Source organism: Lutra lutra, chromosome 8, assembly GCF_902655055.1.
Source record: "Lutra lutra chromosome 8, mLutLut1.2, whole genome shotgun sequence".
Classification (NCBI taxonomy): Eukaryota; Metazoa; Chordata; class Mammalia; order Carnivora; family Mustelidae; genus Lutra; species Lutra lutra.
The window spans coordinates 92,240,027-92,257,963 of NC_062285.1; the positions used below are offsets into that span (position 1 = coordinate 92,240,027).

General features: G+C 45.0%; 1 long non-coding RNA gene across 1 annotated transcript in view; it reads right to left on the reverse strand.

Annotated features, from left to right (window-relative positions):
• The window catches only part of LOC125106026 (uncharacterized), a 56,973-nt gene extending 40,718 nt beyond the window's left edge, over positions 1-16,255 (reverse strand). The window contains exon 1 of the long non-coding RNA XR_007129209.1: positions 16,116-16,255. This is a non-coding gene — a long non-coding RNA (uncharacterized LOC125106026). The remainder of the gene's footprint in view (positions 1-16,115) is intronic.
• Positions 16,256-17,937: the final 1,682 nt, after the last annotated feature.

Genomic DNA, 17,937 nt, shown 5'->3' on the forward strand with positions numbered 1-17,937 from the left:
CCTCGTGCCCGGCCAGAGACTGCTGTCTACCTGTCTCCTTACAACTCAACAGACAGGAGGGTATACCTGAATTCCACAGGTTCTGATGAGACAGACCACAGGCCCCACTTCCCCACCCACCACCAACACCCAGTGGATCACTCGGGACCTCGGCTATTGTCATGAAACTCACCATGCCCTATTTCTGTCACTTCCAACAAAAAGTCAGGTTCTGATCCCCCAATTTACCATACATCCTGGTGTATGAGTTGGGGCCATGTTATGTACCCACATGGCACATTTCTGTTAGAGAGGACCACCCTGCACCTCCTGGAAAATGTTTCTAAGTACATGTCCATCAGGGCTACAGTGTGAACAGTGGTACACAGCTGGCATGGTAGTAATCAGTAATTCTAACAAGAGTTGACCACCTCCCCCCGCCCCCAGTCTCATAAAACTGTCCTCTGTCCCCAGAGAAGTCATGGTGTGCCCTCAGAAAATACCGCAGGAAACTAACCTTTAAACTGAATGCTCCCTTCACGCTCTGGTTCAAATCTTGTCCAACCACAACAGTATGAAAGTAGAAATCAGTCACAAGAAGAAAATGGGACAGTCACAAATATGTGAAAATTCAGCAACATGCTAGTAAACAACCAATAGTCAAATAAGGAATCAAAGGAAAATTTTTAAGTACCTTGAGAAAATGAAAAAGAGAACCTATGAAAAGTTATGGCATGCAGCCAAAGTAGCTCTAAGGGGGAAGTTCATAAAAATTCAGGTCCTCATCAATCCATCTGAAGGCTCTCCAATAACCAACCTAATATACACGGGAAAGAATTGGAAAAAAAAAAAAAATAAGCAAAGCCCAAAATCAGATACAAGGAAATAACAAATAGGAAAGTGGAAATAAATCCAATGAAACCACTCAAGAAATGGGCAGGAGACGAAGAGACACTTCTCCAAAGACAACACACAAATGACCAACAGTCCATGAAAAAATGCTCCACGTCAGTTATCATCAGGGAATTCAAAACCATAATGAGATACCACCCACCAGCAGTTAGGATGGCTAAAATTAATAGGACAGGAAAAAACAACTCTTGGCAAGGATGTGGAGAAAGGGGAACCCAATCTTACACTGTTGGTGGGAATGTAAGCTGGTGCTGTCACTCTGGAAAACAGCATGGAGGTTCCTCAAAAAGTTAAAAGTAGAGCTGCCCTACAGCCCAGCAATTGCACTCCTGGGTATTTACCCCAAAGATACAAAGCAGTGAAACAAAGGAGTACATGCTCCCCAATGTTCATGGCAGCAATGTCCACAAGAGCCAAACTGTGGAAGGAGCCCAGATGTCCTTCAACGGAGGAATGCATAAAGAAGATATGGTACATACATACCATAGAATTTGACTCAGCCATCAGAAGGGATGAATACCCACCATTTGCATCGACATGGATGGAACTGGAGGGGGTTATACTAAATGAAATCAATCAAGCAGAGAATGACAATAATCATATGGTGTCACTCATATGTGGAACACAAAGAATAGTGTGGAGGACCACAGGGAAAAGGAGGGAAAACTGAATGGGAAGAAATCAGAGAGGGAGACAAACCATGAGAGATTCTTAATCACAGGAAACAAACTAGACGAGAGGTAGGTTGGGGGGGCGGGGTAGTTGGGTGATGGGTATTAAGGAGGGGACATGTGGTGATGAGCCCTGGGTGTTATGTGCAACTAATGAATCATTGACCATCACATCAAAAATTATACCTTGGCTAACTGAATTTAAATTAAAAATGAGAAAAACTTAAAAAAAAAAAAGAAAGAAAGAAACTGGAGCTATTACAAGGAATATCACAAAAATACAAAGGATCGTTACAGAGTACCATGAGGGAATAGAGGACAACACCTTTGACAACCGAGAAGAAATGGGTAAGTTCCTAGCAACAAACTAGAATCAACTGTGAAGGGGGAAAAAAAATCTGAACAGACTGATCACTAGTAAAAAGATTGATTTGATAATCAAATCCTCCCAGTAAACAAATGCCCAAGACCAGACAGTTTCACTGAGAAGTTCTAACCAGACAGTAGAAGAATTAATACCAATCCTTCCCAAACTGTTTTTGAAAAGGAAGAGAAGGGCATACGTCCAAACTCATTTCATGAAGGCAGCAGTACCCTGCTACCAAAACAAGACAAAGATGCTACAAGAAAAGGAAAGGCCAATATCCCTTGTAAATAGAGATGCAAAAACCCTCAACAAATTATCGGCAACATCAATTCAACAATCCAACAGGAGAGTCACACAACATGATCCAGTGGGATTTATTCCAGGGATGCAAGGATGATTCCACATCTGCACATCCACCAATAGCACACACCACCTTACCAAAATAAAAGATAAAAATCCTAGGATTGTTACAATAGATGCAGAAAGAACCCTTGACAAGATTCAATATGCATTTATGATAAAGACTCTAAACCATCTGGGTACTTAGAGAACATACCTCAACCAAACAAAGGCCCTGTATGAAAAGCCCACAGCTGACATTACACTTGAGGGTGAAATGCTGAAAACGTTCCCACTACCAGAAAGAACAAGATAAAGATGCCCACTTTTATCACTTTCATTCATCATCATATTGAAAACCCTTGCAAAACCATTTAGACCAAAAAAAAAAAAAAAAAAAGATATGAAATCTAAATAGGAAAAAAAAAAAGGTCACTATTTGCAGATGACATGATACTACATGTAGAAATCCCTAAGGAGTCCAAAAAAATTAAAATTTTTATTAACAAATAAATTTGAAGAAATTAGAATAAATAAATTCAGTAAAGCTGCAGGACACAAAGTCAATTATACAGAGACATGTTGCATTTCTTTTTTTTAAAGAATGTATGTATTTGACACAGAGAGAGAGAGAGCATAAGCAGGGGGAGCAGCAGAGAGTCAGGGAAAAGCAGATTCCTTGCTGAGCAGGAAGCCCAATGCCAGACTCATTCCCAGAACCCCAGGATCATGACCTGACCTGAAGGCAGACACTTAACCGACTGAGCCAACCAAGTGCCCCGACTTGTATTTCTATATACCGATGACCAACTTTCACAAAGAGATTAAGAAAGCAATGCCATTGACAATTGTATCAAGCAAAAGAAAAAAAAAAAAATCTAGGAATAAAAGTAACCAAGAATGAGGAAGACCTGGTATACTGAACACATGGAGGAAAGGGAAGGAAAAATATGTGCGTGTTGGTGGGTGAATGTATGGGCCAAAGATTTGGAAGATGACACATATAGATGAAAGCATACACCATGCTCATTAACTGAAAGAGTTAATAATCTTAACATGTCCACTGTACCCAAAGCAATCTGGAGAAAGGAGAAGAGAGAGAGAGTCCAAGATGGCAGAGGAGGAGGACACCTTCATTTCATCTGGCACAAGGAACTTAGCTAGATAGCTATCAAACCATTCTGAACACCTGCAATTCAAGCAGAGATCCAAGAAAAGAATAGCAGCAATGCTACAAACAGAAAAGCAACCACTTTCTACAAGGTAGGAAGTAGAGAAAAGTGAGTCTAGGAAGATAAACCCTGGGGGTAGGGAGCCTCTGTCAGCCAGCTACTGCCAAGTGCTGGGGGCAGCAGAGCACAAAATTAGAACTTTAAGAAGTCTGCTCTGGTGAGGGATGTCACTCTGGAGGCTGGGCAGGGGGTGGAACCCTCGATGGGACAGTGTGGTCTCCAGATCCTCAGGGTCCCAGGGAGACCAGGAGTGCTTGAGGGCAGCAGAGCTCCCAGGTATTGGAGGAGGGAAGCTGGCTGCAAAGAGTGCTCCCAGGAGTGGACTCAAAGTTGGGGGTTGCCATAAACTGTGATCCACAGCACAGTCTGCCCACTGCTCTTTGAGAAGTGGCCCAAGAACAGCACACCTGGGGAGAGCCCCCTTCCTCCCCCAGGAGGAGTGGTACATGAGCATGCTGCAGCAGTCTGCTGGGTTTGGAGACTCCAAACAGGGTCGTGTGCCAGAGACAAAAATGCCTGGTCACAGGTCCGGTGAGCACAGAGTGCGGACAGAGACCAGGGAGACATGAAGGATTGACCACTTTTCCATGAGGGCGCACTGAGGAGGGGGCCTCTGAGCTCTCAGCTCTGGGGCCAGAGATAGGGAGGCCTCCATGTTCATTCTCATCCCAAAAGATTGGGATCATTCCCTGCATATATTCAGACCACAATGCTTTGAAAATGAAACTCAATCACAAGAGGAAAGGTAGAAAGAACTCAAATACATGGAGGCTAGAGAGCATCCTACTAAAGAATGTATGGATCAACCAGTCAATTCAAGATGAATTTTAAAAATTCATGGAAACACAGGAGAATGAAAACACAACCGTTCAATATCTTTGGATGTAGCAAAGGCGGTCCTAGGAGGGAAGTATATATCACTACAAATGTTTCTCAAGAATCAAGAAAGGTCTCAAATACACAACCTAACCCTACATCTAAAGGAGCTAGAGAAAGAGGAGCATAGAAAGCCTAAATCCAGAAGGAGAAGAGAAATAATAAATATTAGAGCAGAGATCAATGAAGTAGAAACCAAAAGAATAGTAGAACAAATCAACAAAATTAGGAGCTGCTTCTTTGAAAGAATTAATAAGATTGATACACCCCTGGCCAGATTTCTCAAAAAGAACACAGAAAGGACCCAAATAAATAAAATCATGAATCAAGAAGGAGAGATCACACCCAAAACCAAGGAAATACAAACAAGTTTAAGAACATAGGATGCCGGGGCGCCTGGGTGGCTCAGTGGGTTAGAGCCTCTGCCTTCGGCTCAGGTCATGATCCTGGGGTCCTGGGATCAAGCCCTGCATCGGGCTCTCTGCTCAGCAGAGCCTGCTTCCTCCTCTCTCTCTGCCTGCCTCTCTGCCTACTTGTGATCTCTGTCAAATAAATAAATCTTTAAAAAAAAAAAAAAAAAGAACATAGGATGCCAACCCTATTTCAACCAATCAGGCAGTCTTGAAAAAATGGATGAGTTCTCAGAAACATAGAAACAACCAAAACTGAACCAGGAAGAAAAAGAAACCTGAAGAGACTCATAATCAGCAATGAAATTAAAGCAGTCATCAAAAATCCTCCAGAATGGGGCGCCTAGGTGGCTCAGTGGGTTAAGCCTCTGCCTTCGGCTCAGGTCATGATCTCAGGGTCTGGGATCGAGCCCCGCATCGGGCTCTCTGCTCAGCGGTGAGCCTGCTTCCTCCTCTCTCTGCCTGCCTCTCTGCCTACTTGTGATCTCTCTCGCTTTAAAAAAAAAAAAAAAATCCTCCAGAAAGCAAGAGCCCAGCACCAGATGACTTCCCAGGGGAATTCTACCAAACATTTAAAGAAGACTTACTACCTCTTCTTCTGAAACTTCTCAAAAAAAATAAACTGGAAGGAAAATGTCCAAACCCATTTTTTTGTAATTTTTATTTTTTTTAATTTCTTTTCAGTGTTCCAGAATTCATTTTTTATGCACCACACCCAGTGCTCCATGCAATACGTGCCCTCCACAATACCCTCCACCAGGCTCACCCAACCTCCCATGCCCCTCCCCTCCAAAACCCTCAGTTAGTTCCTCAGAGTCCACAGTCTCTCATGGTTCATCTCCCCCTCCAATTTCCCCCAACTCCCTTCTCTCCATCTCCCCATGTCCTTCGTGTTATTCCTTATGTTCCACAAATAAGCAAAACTATATGATAATTGGCTCTCTCCTTGACTTATTTCACTCAACATAATCTCTTCCAAACCCTTTTGATAAGGCCAGCGTTGCCTTGATCCCAAAACGAGACAAAGACCCCACCCAAAAGAGGAATTACTACCACTATTCCTGATAAATATGGATAAAAAATTCTCACCAACATACTAGCCAATAGGATCCAACAATCCATTAAAAGGATGATTCACAGGGTGCCTGTGTGGCTCAATTGGTTGGGCGTCTGCCTTTGGCTTAGGTCGTGATCCTGGGGTCCTAGGATCGGGCCCCTCATCAGGCTCCCTGCTCAGTGGGGAGCCTGCTTCTCCTTCTCCCTCTGCCCTGTCCCCTGCTTGTATGTGTGCACGCATGCGCGCGCGCACACACACACACTCTCTCTATATATATGTAAGTTTTAAAAAAACTAAAAAAAAAAAAAAAGGATGATTGACCACGACCAAATCAAATTTATTCCTGGGCTACAAGGGTGATTCAACAACTGCAAATCAATCAATGGAATCCACTACCTTAATAGAAGAAAGAACAAGAACCATAGAATCCTCTCAATAAATGCAGAAAAAGCATTCAACAAATTAATGCATCCCTTCTTGATCAAAACTCTTCACCGTAGAAAGATAGAGGGTACCTCTACATCATAAAGGCCATCTATGGGAAAACCACAGAGAATATCACTCCCAATGGGGGAAAACTGAGAGCTTTTCCCTTCAGGTCAGGAACACAACAGGGATAACCATTCTCATCACTATTGTTCAACATAGTACTAGAATTCTTAGCCTTAGCCATCAGACAAGAAAAAGAAATAAAAGGTGTCCGAATCAGCAAAGAAGAAGTTAAACTCTCACCCTATGCAGACAATAGGATACCTTCTGTGGAAAACCCAAAGACTCCACCCCAAAATTGCTAGAACTCACCCACGAATTCCATAAAGTGGCAGGATATGAAATCAATACACAGAAATCACTTGCATTTGTCTGCAGCAACAATGCAACAGAAGAAACAAAAATTAAGGAGTCCATCCCATGTATAATCACACCCAAACCATAAGATTAGGACTCTAACCAAAATGGCAAAAGATCTGTACTCAGAAAACCATACCATAGTCATTAACGAAATGGAGGAAGACACAAAGAAATGGAAAAACATTCCTTGGTCATGGATTGGAAGAACTAATATTGTGAAAATATCTATGCTACCCAGAACAATCCACAGATTCAATCCAATCCCTATCAAAATACCATCCACATTTTTCATAGAACTGGAATGAATAATCCCCAAATTTGTATAGAAGCAGAAAAGAGCCTGAATGGCCAAAGGGATGTTGAAAAAGAAAACCATCACTGATGGCAACGCAATTGCAGACTTCAAGGTCTACTACAAAGCTGTAATATCAAGACAGTATGATCCTGGCACAAAAACAGACACACAGATCAATAGAACACAATAGAGAAACCAGAAATGGACCCTCAACTCTAGGGTCAACTAATGTTCCTCAAAGCAGGAAAGAATATCCAATGGGGAAAAAAAAAAGTGTCTTCAATAAATGGTGTTGGGAACAAGGGAGAGCCACACGCAGAATAACGAAGCTGGACCATTTCCTTATACCATACACAAAAAATAGACTCCAAGTGGATGAAAGACCTCAATGTGAGACAGGAATTCATCCAAATCCTTGAGGAGAACAGAGGCAGTAGCCTCTTTGACCTCAACCACAGCAATTTCTTGCTAGACATGTCTCCAAAGGCAAGGGAAACAAAAGCAAAAATGAATATTTGGGATTTCATCAAGATAGCAAGCTTTTACACAGCAAAGGAAACAGTCAACAAAACTAAAAGACAACAAAAAGAATGAGAGAAGATATTTTCAACTGACATATCAGATAAAGGGCTCATATCCAAAATCTAGAAAGAACTTACCAAACCTAACACCCACAGAACAAATAATCCAATCAAGAAATGGGGCAAAGGGGGCGCCTGGGTGGCTCAGTGGGTTAAGCCTCTGCTTTTGGCTCAGGTCAAGATCTCAGGGTCCTGGGATCGAGCCCCGCATCAGGCTCTCTGCTCGGCGGGGAGCCTGCTTCCCTTCCTCTCTCTCTCTGCTTACCTCTCTGCCTACTTGTGATCTCTGTCAAATAAATAAAATCTTTAAAAAAAAAAAAAAAAAGAAATGGGGCAAAGACATGAACAGACACTTCTCCAAAGAAGACATCCAAATGGCCAACAGACAATTAAAAAAGTGCTCAATATCCCTTGATATTAGGAAAATACAAATCAAATCCATAATGAGATACTACCTTACACCAGTCAGAATGGCTAAAATGAACAAGTCAGGATAAGACAGGTGTTGGTGAGGAGGTGAAGAAAGGGGAAGTGTTTTATACTGTTGGTAGGAATGCAAGCTGGTGAAGCCACCCTGGAAAACAATGTGGAGGTTCTTCAAGAAGTTGAAAATAGAGCTACCCTACAACCCTGCAACTGCACAACTGGGTATTTAATCCAAAGATATAAATGTAGTGCTCTAGAGGGTCACCTGCACCCCAATGTCTATAGCAGCAATGCCCACAAGAGCCAGAGTATGCAAAGAGCCCAGATGCCCATCGACAGAAGAATGGATATATATGGGTATATATACCATTGAGCATTATGCAGCCATTAAAAAATGAAATCTTGGGGCACCTGGGTGGCTCAGTGGATTAAAGCCTCTGCCTTCTGCTCAGGTCATGGTCCCAGGGTCCTTGGGATCCCCGCATCGGGCTCTTTGCATGGCGGGGAGCCGGCTTCCCCCCTCCCTCTCTGCCTTCCTCTCTGCCTACTTGTGATCTCTATAAAAAAAAATAAATAAAATCTGGAGCGCCTGGGTGGCTCAGTGGGTTAAGCCGCTGCCTTCGGCTCAGGTCGTGATCCCAGGTCCTGGGTTCGAGCCCCGCATCGGGCTTTCTGCTCAGCAGGGAGCCTGCTTCCTCCTCTCTCTCTCTCTGCCTGCCTCTCTACTTGTGATCTCTCTCTGTCAAATAAATAAATAAAAATCTTTAAAAAAAAAATCTTTAAAAAATAATAAATAAATAATAAATAAAAATGAAATCTTGGGGCACCTGGGTGGCTCAGTGGGTTAAGCCTCTGCCTTCAGCTCGGGTCATGATCCCAGGGTCCTGGGATCGAGCCCCGCATAGGGCTCTCTGCTCAGCGGGGAGCCTACTTCTCCCCCCCTCTCTCTGCCTGCCTCTCTGCCTACTTGTGATCTCTGTCAAATAAATAAATAAAATTGTTTTTAAAAAAATGAAATCTTGCCATTTGCAACGACATGGATGGAACTAGAGGGTATTATGCTAAGTGAAATAAGGCAATCAGAGAAGGACAATTATCATATGATCTCACTGATATATGGAATTTAAGAAACAAGACAGAGTATCATAGGGAAAATGAGGAAAAAGGGAAGAAAGATGAAACCCAAGAGGGAGTCAAAGGAAAAGAGACACTTAATCTCAGGAAACAAACTGAGGGTTTCTGAAGGGAAGGGAGATGGCGGAATGGGGTGGCTGGGTGCTGGGGATGGGGAGGGTATGTGCTGTGGTGAGCACAGTGTGGTGTGTAAAACGAAGGTGTGGTGTATAAAACGTGTGGTGTTTAAAACGAAGGATCTCAAACCTGTACCCCTGAAACAAATAACACATTGTATGATCATAATGACAAAGAAGTGAAAGAAAAACATTTAGAATACAAACGTAAACTACAAATAAATAAATAAATAATCTCACTGATAGAAAGCAAGCAAGCAAACAAGCAAACAAGCGACTAAGCCACCTGGAGTCACCACACTCCAATTTCAGGTTAGATTACAAAGCTGTTGTCATCAAAACAGTATGGCACCAGTATAAAAACAGACACACAGGTCAATGGAACACAACAGAAAGCTTGGAAACTGATAATCATAGTACTTTTGGCAAAGTTTATTTATTCGTATATTAAAGGTATATTTAAACTTAGCTCTGACAGAATGATTAACTCTGAATGGGAATTTATAATAATGATGTCCTGTTCCAACAGTTGCTTCCAATAAATGAATTCATTTTAAAACGTGCTGTTTTATAGACATAACTATTATAAAATAAGGATGATTTAGAATCCACACTTTTAAGAAAAATTAAATTCACTTTAATAAACCTACCAGGGAAAAGGAAATATAGATATCCATCATCACAACTGAGAACATCACAAAAGAATACAGACAATCTGATGTCTGATGGAAGAGTAGAATACTACAAGTAGCTCTGACCAAATGTTCAACCTGTTGAAGCTATAGATCCAGCTACTCATGTACAAAAACACAGATGTCAGAGAAAAGTCCCACCAAAGAGTTTGAAGGCATCATCAGTGAAGTCCACGATGCATACATTCCGATAGGAAAAATATTTTCCCAACAAATAAACTGTAGATGAAAGAAAGAAAGAAGAAAGGAAGAGAGAAACTAACCCACACATGTATGGTCTTAACTTATGACACAGCAGAAGAAAATATACAATGGGGAAAGGACTGTCTCTTCAGTGAATGGTACTGGGAAATCTGGACACTAAAGGCGGGAGAATGTGACTGGATCACTTTCTTACGCCACACATACAAATTATGAATGGATGTTTGACTTGAACATAAGAACTGAATCCATAAACCTCCAAAAAGAAAACACAGGTAGTAGTTTCTGGATACTAGTTTTGGGGAAGAGACTTTTACATCAGACACCAAAAGCAAAAATAAACAAGTGGAAGAACATCGAACTGAAATTTCTGCATGACAAATCATCAAACCCTTAAAGGAAACCTCCCCAATGAGAAAAATTATCTGCACATCCTATGTGTGAGAAGAGGCAAATATCCAAAATACACAAAATGCTCCTTCGAATCAAAACAAAAACTGAATAAAAACTGGGGAGAATATGTGAATAGATACTTTCCAAAGATGGCATACAGGTGGCCAACAGACACAGAGAGAGCTGTTCGACATTACTAATTTTAGTCAGGGAAACAGAAGTCAAAACCGAAATCAGCTATCACCTTACAAGTGTGGGAACAGTAATTGCCCCAGGACAAACATCAGGTGTAGTCAAGGGTGTGTATACCAGGGGAACCTGTGCACTGTTGGTAGGAACGGAAATTGGTGCAGCCACTATGACAAACGCTGTGGAGTTTCCAGAAAAAATTAATAGAACTACCACATGACCTGGTAATTGCTCTACTGAGTATTTCTTAGGCAAACACAAAAACACTCCCTCCAAAAGAGAGATGCACTGCCATGTTCACGGCAGCATTATTCATAATAACCATACATGGAAACACTGACCTTGGGAGACTTATGCTAAGTAACTCAGACACAGAAAGACAAACACCAGAGACTCCTGGACATTCCACATGAGAGAAAAAAATATACTGACCACATAGGTAATGAGAATAGATGGGTGGTTTCAGATTCAGGGATGGTGGGGGGCAACAGGTGAAGGTAGTCAAAGGTGCCATGTTTGAGTGATAAAATCCACAAGTCTTGGAAAGTTCTGTGTAGCATGGAGACAAAAGCTAACACTGCAGGATGGGGTGTACAGGCTCCCCTGCTACTCCAAATGACAGTTTTCCTAGGAAATCTTTCACAGCAGAAAAGCTGTAAACAAAAAAAAAGGAATGACCATTCATTGCTACAGAAAAAATGAGTGAGCATGCTTGGACACCAAAAGCTCCTTCTCTTTGGCTCTTCTTAGGCCTCAGGACACAACATCCTAACGGATGCCCCAAATAAATGGAGACAAAGCACAGCAGATGCTCACAGACACAATTCAAAGCGCTGGTGGCTGGACACGGAGAGCAGTGCCCAGGAAGGAGCTGGTTGGGGTGCACGCCACCTCTGCAGTGGTTTCCCACAAAACAGATGCTGAACGCAATGCCCACTTTTTTACTTTTTTCACAAGAGAGAAATGCTCTTCAGGTTTCTTCTTGCTACTGGAGCTCGGTAATAACGTAGATCTTTCCAAAAAAGCCAAGTGTCTTACCATGAACTTTGAGAAAAGTGGGGAAGACTTGTACTTGAAAGTTGCTGAGGCAGTAGAAGTTCAGAGTTCTCCTGGACACAAACATCAGCAGGTCCACTGTGAAAGGCACCTTCCTCAGCAGGTGGAACATGGACTACCTCCTACCCCCAGAAACCTCCTTTGCCTCACTCGGGACAACCCACAAGAGCTCAGAGTTACCTCAATTCCTCTTTTCTCCCATTTCCAAGATCAAACCCATCAGCAAGTCCTGTGAGCTCCAGCTTCAATAGGTACCCAGAATAGCACTAACCCCTCCTTTCAAGGCTGCCTGCCTTGTCCACACTGGAGCCCATCTCTTGCCTGAATTCCTGGAAATGCTTCATCATTGACCTCCATTCGCTATCCTCAACCCTGTGTCATCTGTTCTCAACACTGTAGCCAGGATGGCCCAGTAAAACAGGGTTCCATGGGGTCATAGCCCTGCAATGGCTTTCTGTCATCCTACTGTCACCTCTCTAAGGTCATGTCCTAAGCTGACTCCTGCGGCCACAGGGTTTGCTGCTCCTGGACATATCTGCTATGCTCCTGCCCTAGGGCCTTTGCATATGTGTTCCCTTCCATTTATAAGGCTCTTGGTGTGATATCACTCACCTTCTTTAGAATTTGACTCAAGCACCACCTTCCTAGCAAAGTCCCACCTGGCCCCTATGTGAATATCAAGCACCACTGCCATCCCCCCTTCAGCACCCCAGCCCTGTCTCCTGCTTTCTATTTCCAGAGCAGTTATCCCAGTCACCAGGCCATCTTGGCAAGGGGGAAACAGAGCCCTACTCGGATGGTTTCACCACAGACTCCCTCCAATTTCCTAATCCAGAGCCCTGGGGGAAAAGGTGAACAGAGCTCTTGCACAGCCAGATTGCCCAAAACAATGGGTCCCCCTATGGCACTCTGACCATCAGGAAAAGAGGAATCCACTTACACATGAAACCTGAAACCAGACACCTTCCTCGATTCCAGGTGAGCACACACACATCCTCCCCTTGCCTAGTGTGCTCATCTGAGAAAGCTGAGCAGAGAAGCATCCCAGGGTCCAAATCTCCTTCTGGCCAAGGTCCTGGGAAACAGACATCTCTCCTCCCTGCACCAGCCACCTGAGACTGATGTCCAGCATCCTCCCATGCTGGGGCAGAATGCTGCACCTGTCCCTCTCTCCTGGAACGTCATCACAAACCAGGTTTTGCTGCACACTTTTCAGGAAGAAACCAGCAGCAGCAGCAGCAGGCCACCCAGGTTCAGTCTCTGTCTCACATGTCAAGCCCTATGTGGAACTAGAGCTTCAAGGAGACTGGTGTGCCATGTGGTCTTGGAACCTCATGGCAGGAGCTGAGATTTCAGTTCCAAATGAATACGGGCCTCTTGCACACAGCACAGGACAGGATTTTTCAGGGGTGTGGCTCTGGAAGAAGTGCTTCTGCTGGCAGAAATCACAGGCACAAGGCAGAGGACACCTGCAGTGCCTCATGGGAGGAAGCAAGGGGCACACTGGGCAAGAATCCATAATGCTGCCTGTGGGCTGCTTCCCACCAAGCCTCCTGCTGAGATGAGGGCAAGTTTCCCACCACATCTGCAGCAGGAGAGCTGGTTGGGGAGCAGAGCCCTGTCCCTGGAGCAAGCTGGCCTGTGCATCAAGAGCGAAGGCCCACCACCACAGCCTCATGGTCTCCCAGCTGTCTGATCTGACTCCCCTGCCAGGCTCACACCTGCTGACACAGTGACTCCTAAGACACAGAGACTGCTTTCCTCCCCAGCGCAATGCTGCTCACAGAGAAGCAAACTCCAGTCTCAGAAATGTGTTCAGCATTCAAAAGGCAGGAACGGGTCCATTTAGGCAGATCAGCCGAGCAACTGTGTGTGTGGAAAAGTCAGACAACATCCTCCCTGAACACCAAAGCTTCCAAGTCCACGCTTCAATCCCTCACTCACTGGGCACGGAGCACCACATCAGCATGAACACTGCTCTTTCAAATCTCTTGTCTACCATTCCTTCAAATCAGAATCCAAGCTCTAGTCATCACCCTGTTTTCCCTTCAGAGAAGTCAAGAAACGGATAGAATAAAACACTACGTGGGCACAGCACACTTCTATCCAAATAGAATTCCATGTTCTTTCTCATACAGGCAGCCTGACATCACCCATATTAATGAGAGGCACCAAAAGTTCAGTCCTCATAGATATAGTTGAGCTTTTGTTTTTCCTTTTGATATTTGGATTTCAAAGTCAATGTCTGTAAAATAACAAGAGTCATAATGACGTGATCACGTAAAGTTCTGGGTCTCCAAAACCAGACAACATGGCTCTCGTTCAGATAAAGATGAAGACACAACCTCTTCCCAGGAAGCAAAGCCCACACTCTCAGAGATCCTGACATGCCTCACGGATGATGAGCTCGTTTGCTCCGTGGAGTGTCCGAGTGCAAAGGATGCAGGCCCCCTCCAAGGTTCATTCTGTTTTCTTCATCAGTTCCCCAGTTCAAGTCACAAGGGACTTGCTGGGTCAGGTTTCAGGGCTCAGGATGGGCCACAAAGTAAGCACACCACCACCCCCACCACCCCCCACCCCGGGAAGAGTAGATGTTCTCTGGGAGCACAATGAGCCCCTCCCTGAGCTACTCAACAACTTACACTCCTTCTCCATTTGTCCTTCTCACAAAAACCACTGGATCCTGTTAGAGCCCCACGCCTGTGCTTTCCTTTAAAAAATATTTTCTAATATTGGAATGTGGTTCATGGAAGAGAAAAACATGAACACCCACAAAGAATTCTTTAAATATTTCAGGAGATTTGTTTCCCATTGTTTAATTAAAACAGGAAATAAAAAATGCACAGATAGCCCCTTCCACCAGCAGGTACGACTCAATGCTGTGACTTAGAGGAGAGCAGGAAATACAAGTGGAAGAGATGTTCTGATGACCCATCACTTCCATCATCTAGGTTGTGAAACTCCACACACACCCAGAGAAAGAAGCCCAAACCAACGTCCTGGGCTGGCAACACAGAGAAGTCTGAACTGGAGGGACAGGGACAAAGAGCTCCTGTGTGTTGGCTGAGGCCAGTGGCACAGAAGAAGGGGTTCTGCCAGCTCACCACCTGGGCCTCACCTGTCCTCAGCCAGGAACCTGCTCACAGCCCTGACCTGTCACAACTGTCACACAGGAGACACATGGCCACCCCTAGAGCCAGCCCTGCCCACACCCTCCTGCAAAATGCACTCCACTCTCCTCTGGGACCCCGGGCAGCTCTCCCCAGACCTGGTGCTCCCCTGTCTGCTGCAACACTCCAGCATTCCCACCTCTTGCCAAAATGACACTGGCCCAAGGCTTTCATAAATGTGTCATATTTCTCTCAAGTCACCTTCCTACCTGGGCAAACTGTAAGTCACATATCAATGGAACATGAACGTGCTCTGAGATCTGAGTCTTTCATTGTAGACTTCTAAGGACTCCTTGTGTGATAAAATACCATAGCCTATTACAGGGGTTATAAAGCTATTATTTACAGAATAATACAGCCCAAATCACCTCATTGTTAGTTGCTCTTCAATAGCCCGAAAGTTTCTGTGTAAAAAGCCTTTCCATAGATATTACCTTCCAGCAGTTTCACGAGGAGAAACAAACTCTGTGTGATCACCTGAATAACCCAGCATCAGACAAGCAGTTCCAGAATTCACCCCAGGGCTCCTGAAATCCGCCAAGCCCCTTGAAGCTACCAGTGTGCCTCTATCCAGGAGAACTCCCAAAGACTCTCCTCTGACTCCACCACCAAAGAAACTACAGAGAAAGTGCAGCACGTCAAAATATCTAGATGATACATTTAGTCAAACTAGAAAGTCAAGCTTTAAATGGTAAAAGCCTACTTTGAATAATTTTGAATTTTCCCTCTACCTTAATTGGAACTCTGGTGATGAAAACACTAATCAGTTATGAAACATCACCTCTGACAAATGACAAGACATCATCCATGTCTCTATCTGGCCACAAAAAGCCACCTAAGTCTAGATGTTGGCCTAGGACCATAACCCAGGCCCAAGTGAATAAACACCGTTAGAGTAAGGATCAAATTATACATTAAAAACACACAAAGAGTAAATCTCATCTTCCTTCTCTGATACAAGTGACTTCCTAGGAAACAGATGTGTAGGTTACATTTTGTAAGCAGTAAATGAACAGAGACCATGGCATTCCCTGCAATGTTCTACCTGCAGGGACACTAAGTAACTCTTGCACCAAAGCCAGAATGCTGACAGCTACTTCAGTTTTACTTCATGGCTCAACCAGAGAAAAGAGAAAAGCCTAGGAGGTTTTAGTTAAAAAGAAGTCTTACCTCCAGTCCTGACACGTAAGTGACATTGCGCCCAATGTACCTGCTGCTTTCTCGGAACACTAACGTCCTGTGACAAGCTGCACGACTGACTCAGACACTGTTGTTCAAAACATTGGGTCTTGGGGCGCCTGGGTGGCTCAGTGGGTTAAACCGCTGCCTTCGGCTCAGGTCATGATCCCAGGTCCTGGGTTCGAGCCCCACATCGGGCTTTCTGCTCAGCAGGGAGCCTGCTTCCTCCTCTCTCTGCCTGCCTCTCTGCTTACTTGTGATTTCTCTCTGTCAAATAAATAAAATCTTTAAAAAAAAAAAAAAATTGGGTCTTGTGGAGCCCGATCAGAGAAGAGTTGTCAGCTGGGGATGAGAAGGCCCCTCTGACCTAAGGCCGGCACACCTGCTTCTGTTCCTGGAAGAAGGGAAAACATAGACTTGTTTTCTTCTTTTCTTTCTTTTTTTTTCCTTCTTAGAAACACATACTTGTTTCTTAAGTAGTAATTATCAACATTCTAAAGTAGACCAAGACTTTGTCTTTTTTGGAAAAGAGAAATTATCCTTCCAAAGGAACACTTCAACTCACCTGTTCCTCATGCAACTTGAGTGGGGTCTGATTTCCTCCAGCTTCCAGGCCCCCACCTGGAGGACGCTCCTGCAGGATCCTGACAGCCCATTACCAACATCCCCTGGGACACGGGGCACAATGCTAAAATTGGGGGATGGCCCTGGGGCTGTTACCGCCACACATGTGTCTGGGGGTTGAGGCAGGGACAGGAACCTGGAGGACCCTAAAGCGCGATTCTGACAGCCCATTACCACCAACCCCGCAGAAAGGTCGCAAAACGTTGAAGCTGGGGAACTGTTCTGGGGCTTGTTAGCGCCACACGTGTGGGGGTGGGGAACAGGGAAAACTCTGCTGAACTCGGGGTGCTGCTCAAGGTCCGTTACCTGCACTGTGCCAGGGGATGGGAGGCACCCCACTGAAGTTGGGGACTGTGGGCTGTCTTTACATGCAGTCTTCCTGGGGAACATGGGAAATCCTGAAATGTATACAACCATCCCACAAAAGCGTGGGTGAGCGGGCGCCCTGGAATCCAGGGGTCTGGGGGAGAGGGCCAGTTGATGGACATCGGGCAGAAGAGACTTTCAAGGGAAAAAGAAAACCCATCTGAGTCCCCACAATGAACTCGCTTCATGTGCCCTTCGAGGACTCTACCCCGGGGATCCTCACGCCAGCGCAGAGCCCGCACTTACCAAAACAGGACACCAGCCCAGGATCTCTCCCAGCTCCCCTGTGCGGGCTCCGCCTCTGCAAGCTGAGCTAGCTCTGGGTCCGCCCACAGAGGACATAGCTCCACCCCCACGTGCTCATTGGTCGGGAAGGGTGGTGCCCTGAGCCCATTGGATGTCGCGCCTGCCGGTACCAGGCGACCCTCTCTTACATCTGCACCTCCCTGCTTTTGCACAGAATCCCGGAGGCAATGCCTCCGCGTGAGAACACCGGGCTCTGCGGGGCAGCCAAGGGCGGATCTTGGGCAGGGTAACCCCCCCAGACATCTGGCCCCTTTCGGAGACCCCCCCTGGCTGCAGACCACCCTCAGAACCCTGTGCCTTCGGTTCCTGCACGAGCCCTGCCTGCAGAGTTGTTCCTGGCTCCTGGCAAGGTCTGCTAGTCTCAGACCTTCCCTGGCTTGGGCTTTAGGAAGTGCAATGGTTGGGGCGCCTGGGTGGCTTGGTCATTAAGCCTCTGCCTTCAGCTCAGGTCATGATCTCAGGGTACTCTGATGAACCAGCATCTGGCTCCCAGCTGAGCGGGAGGCCTGCTTCTCCC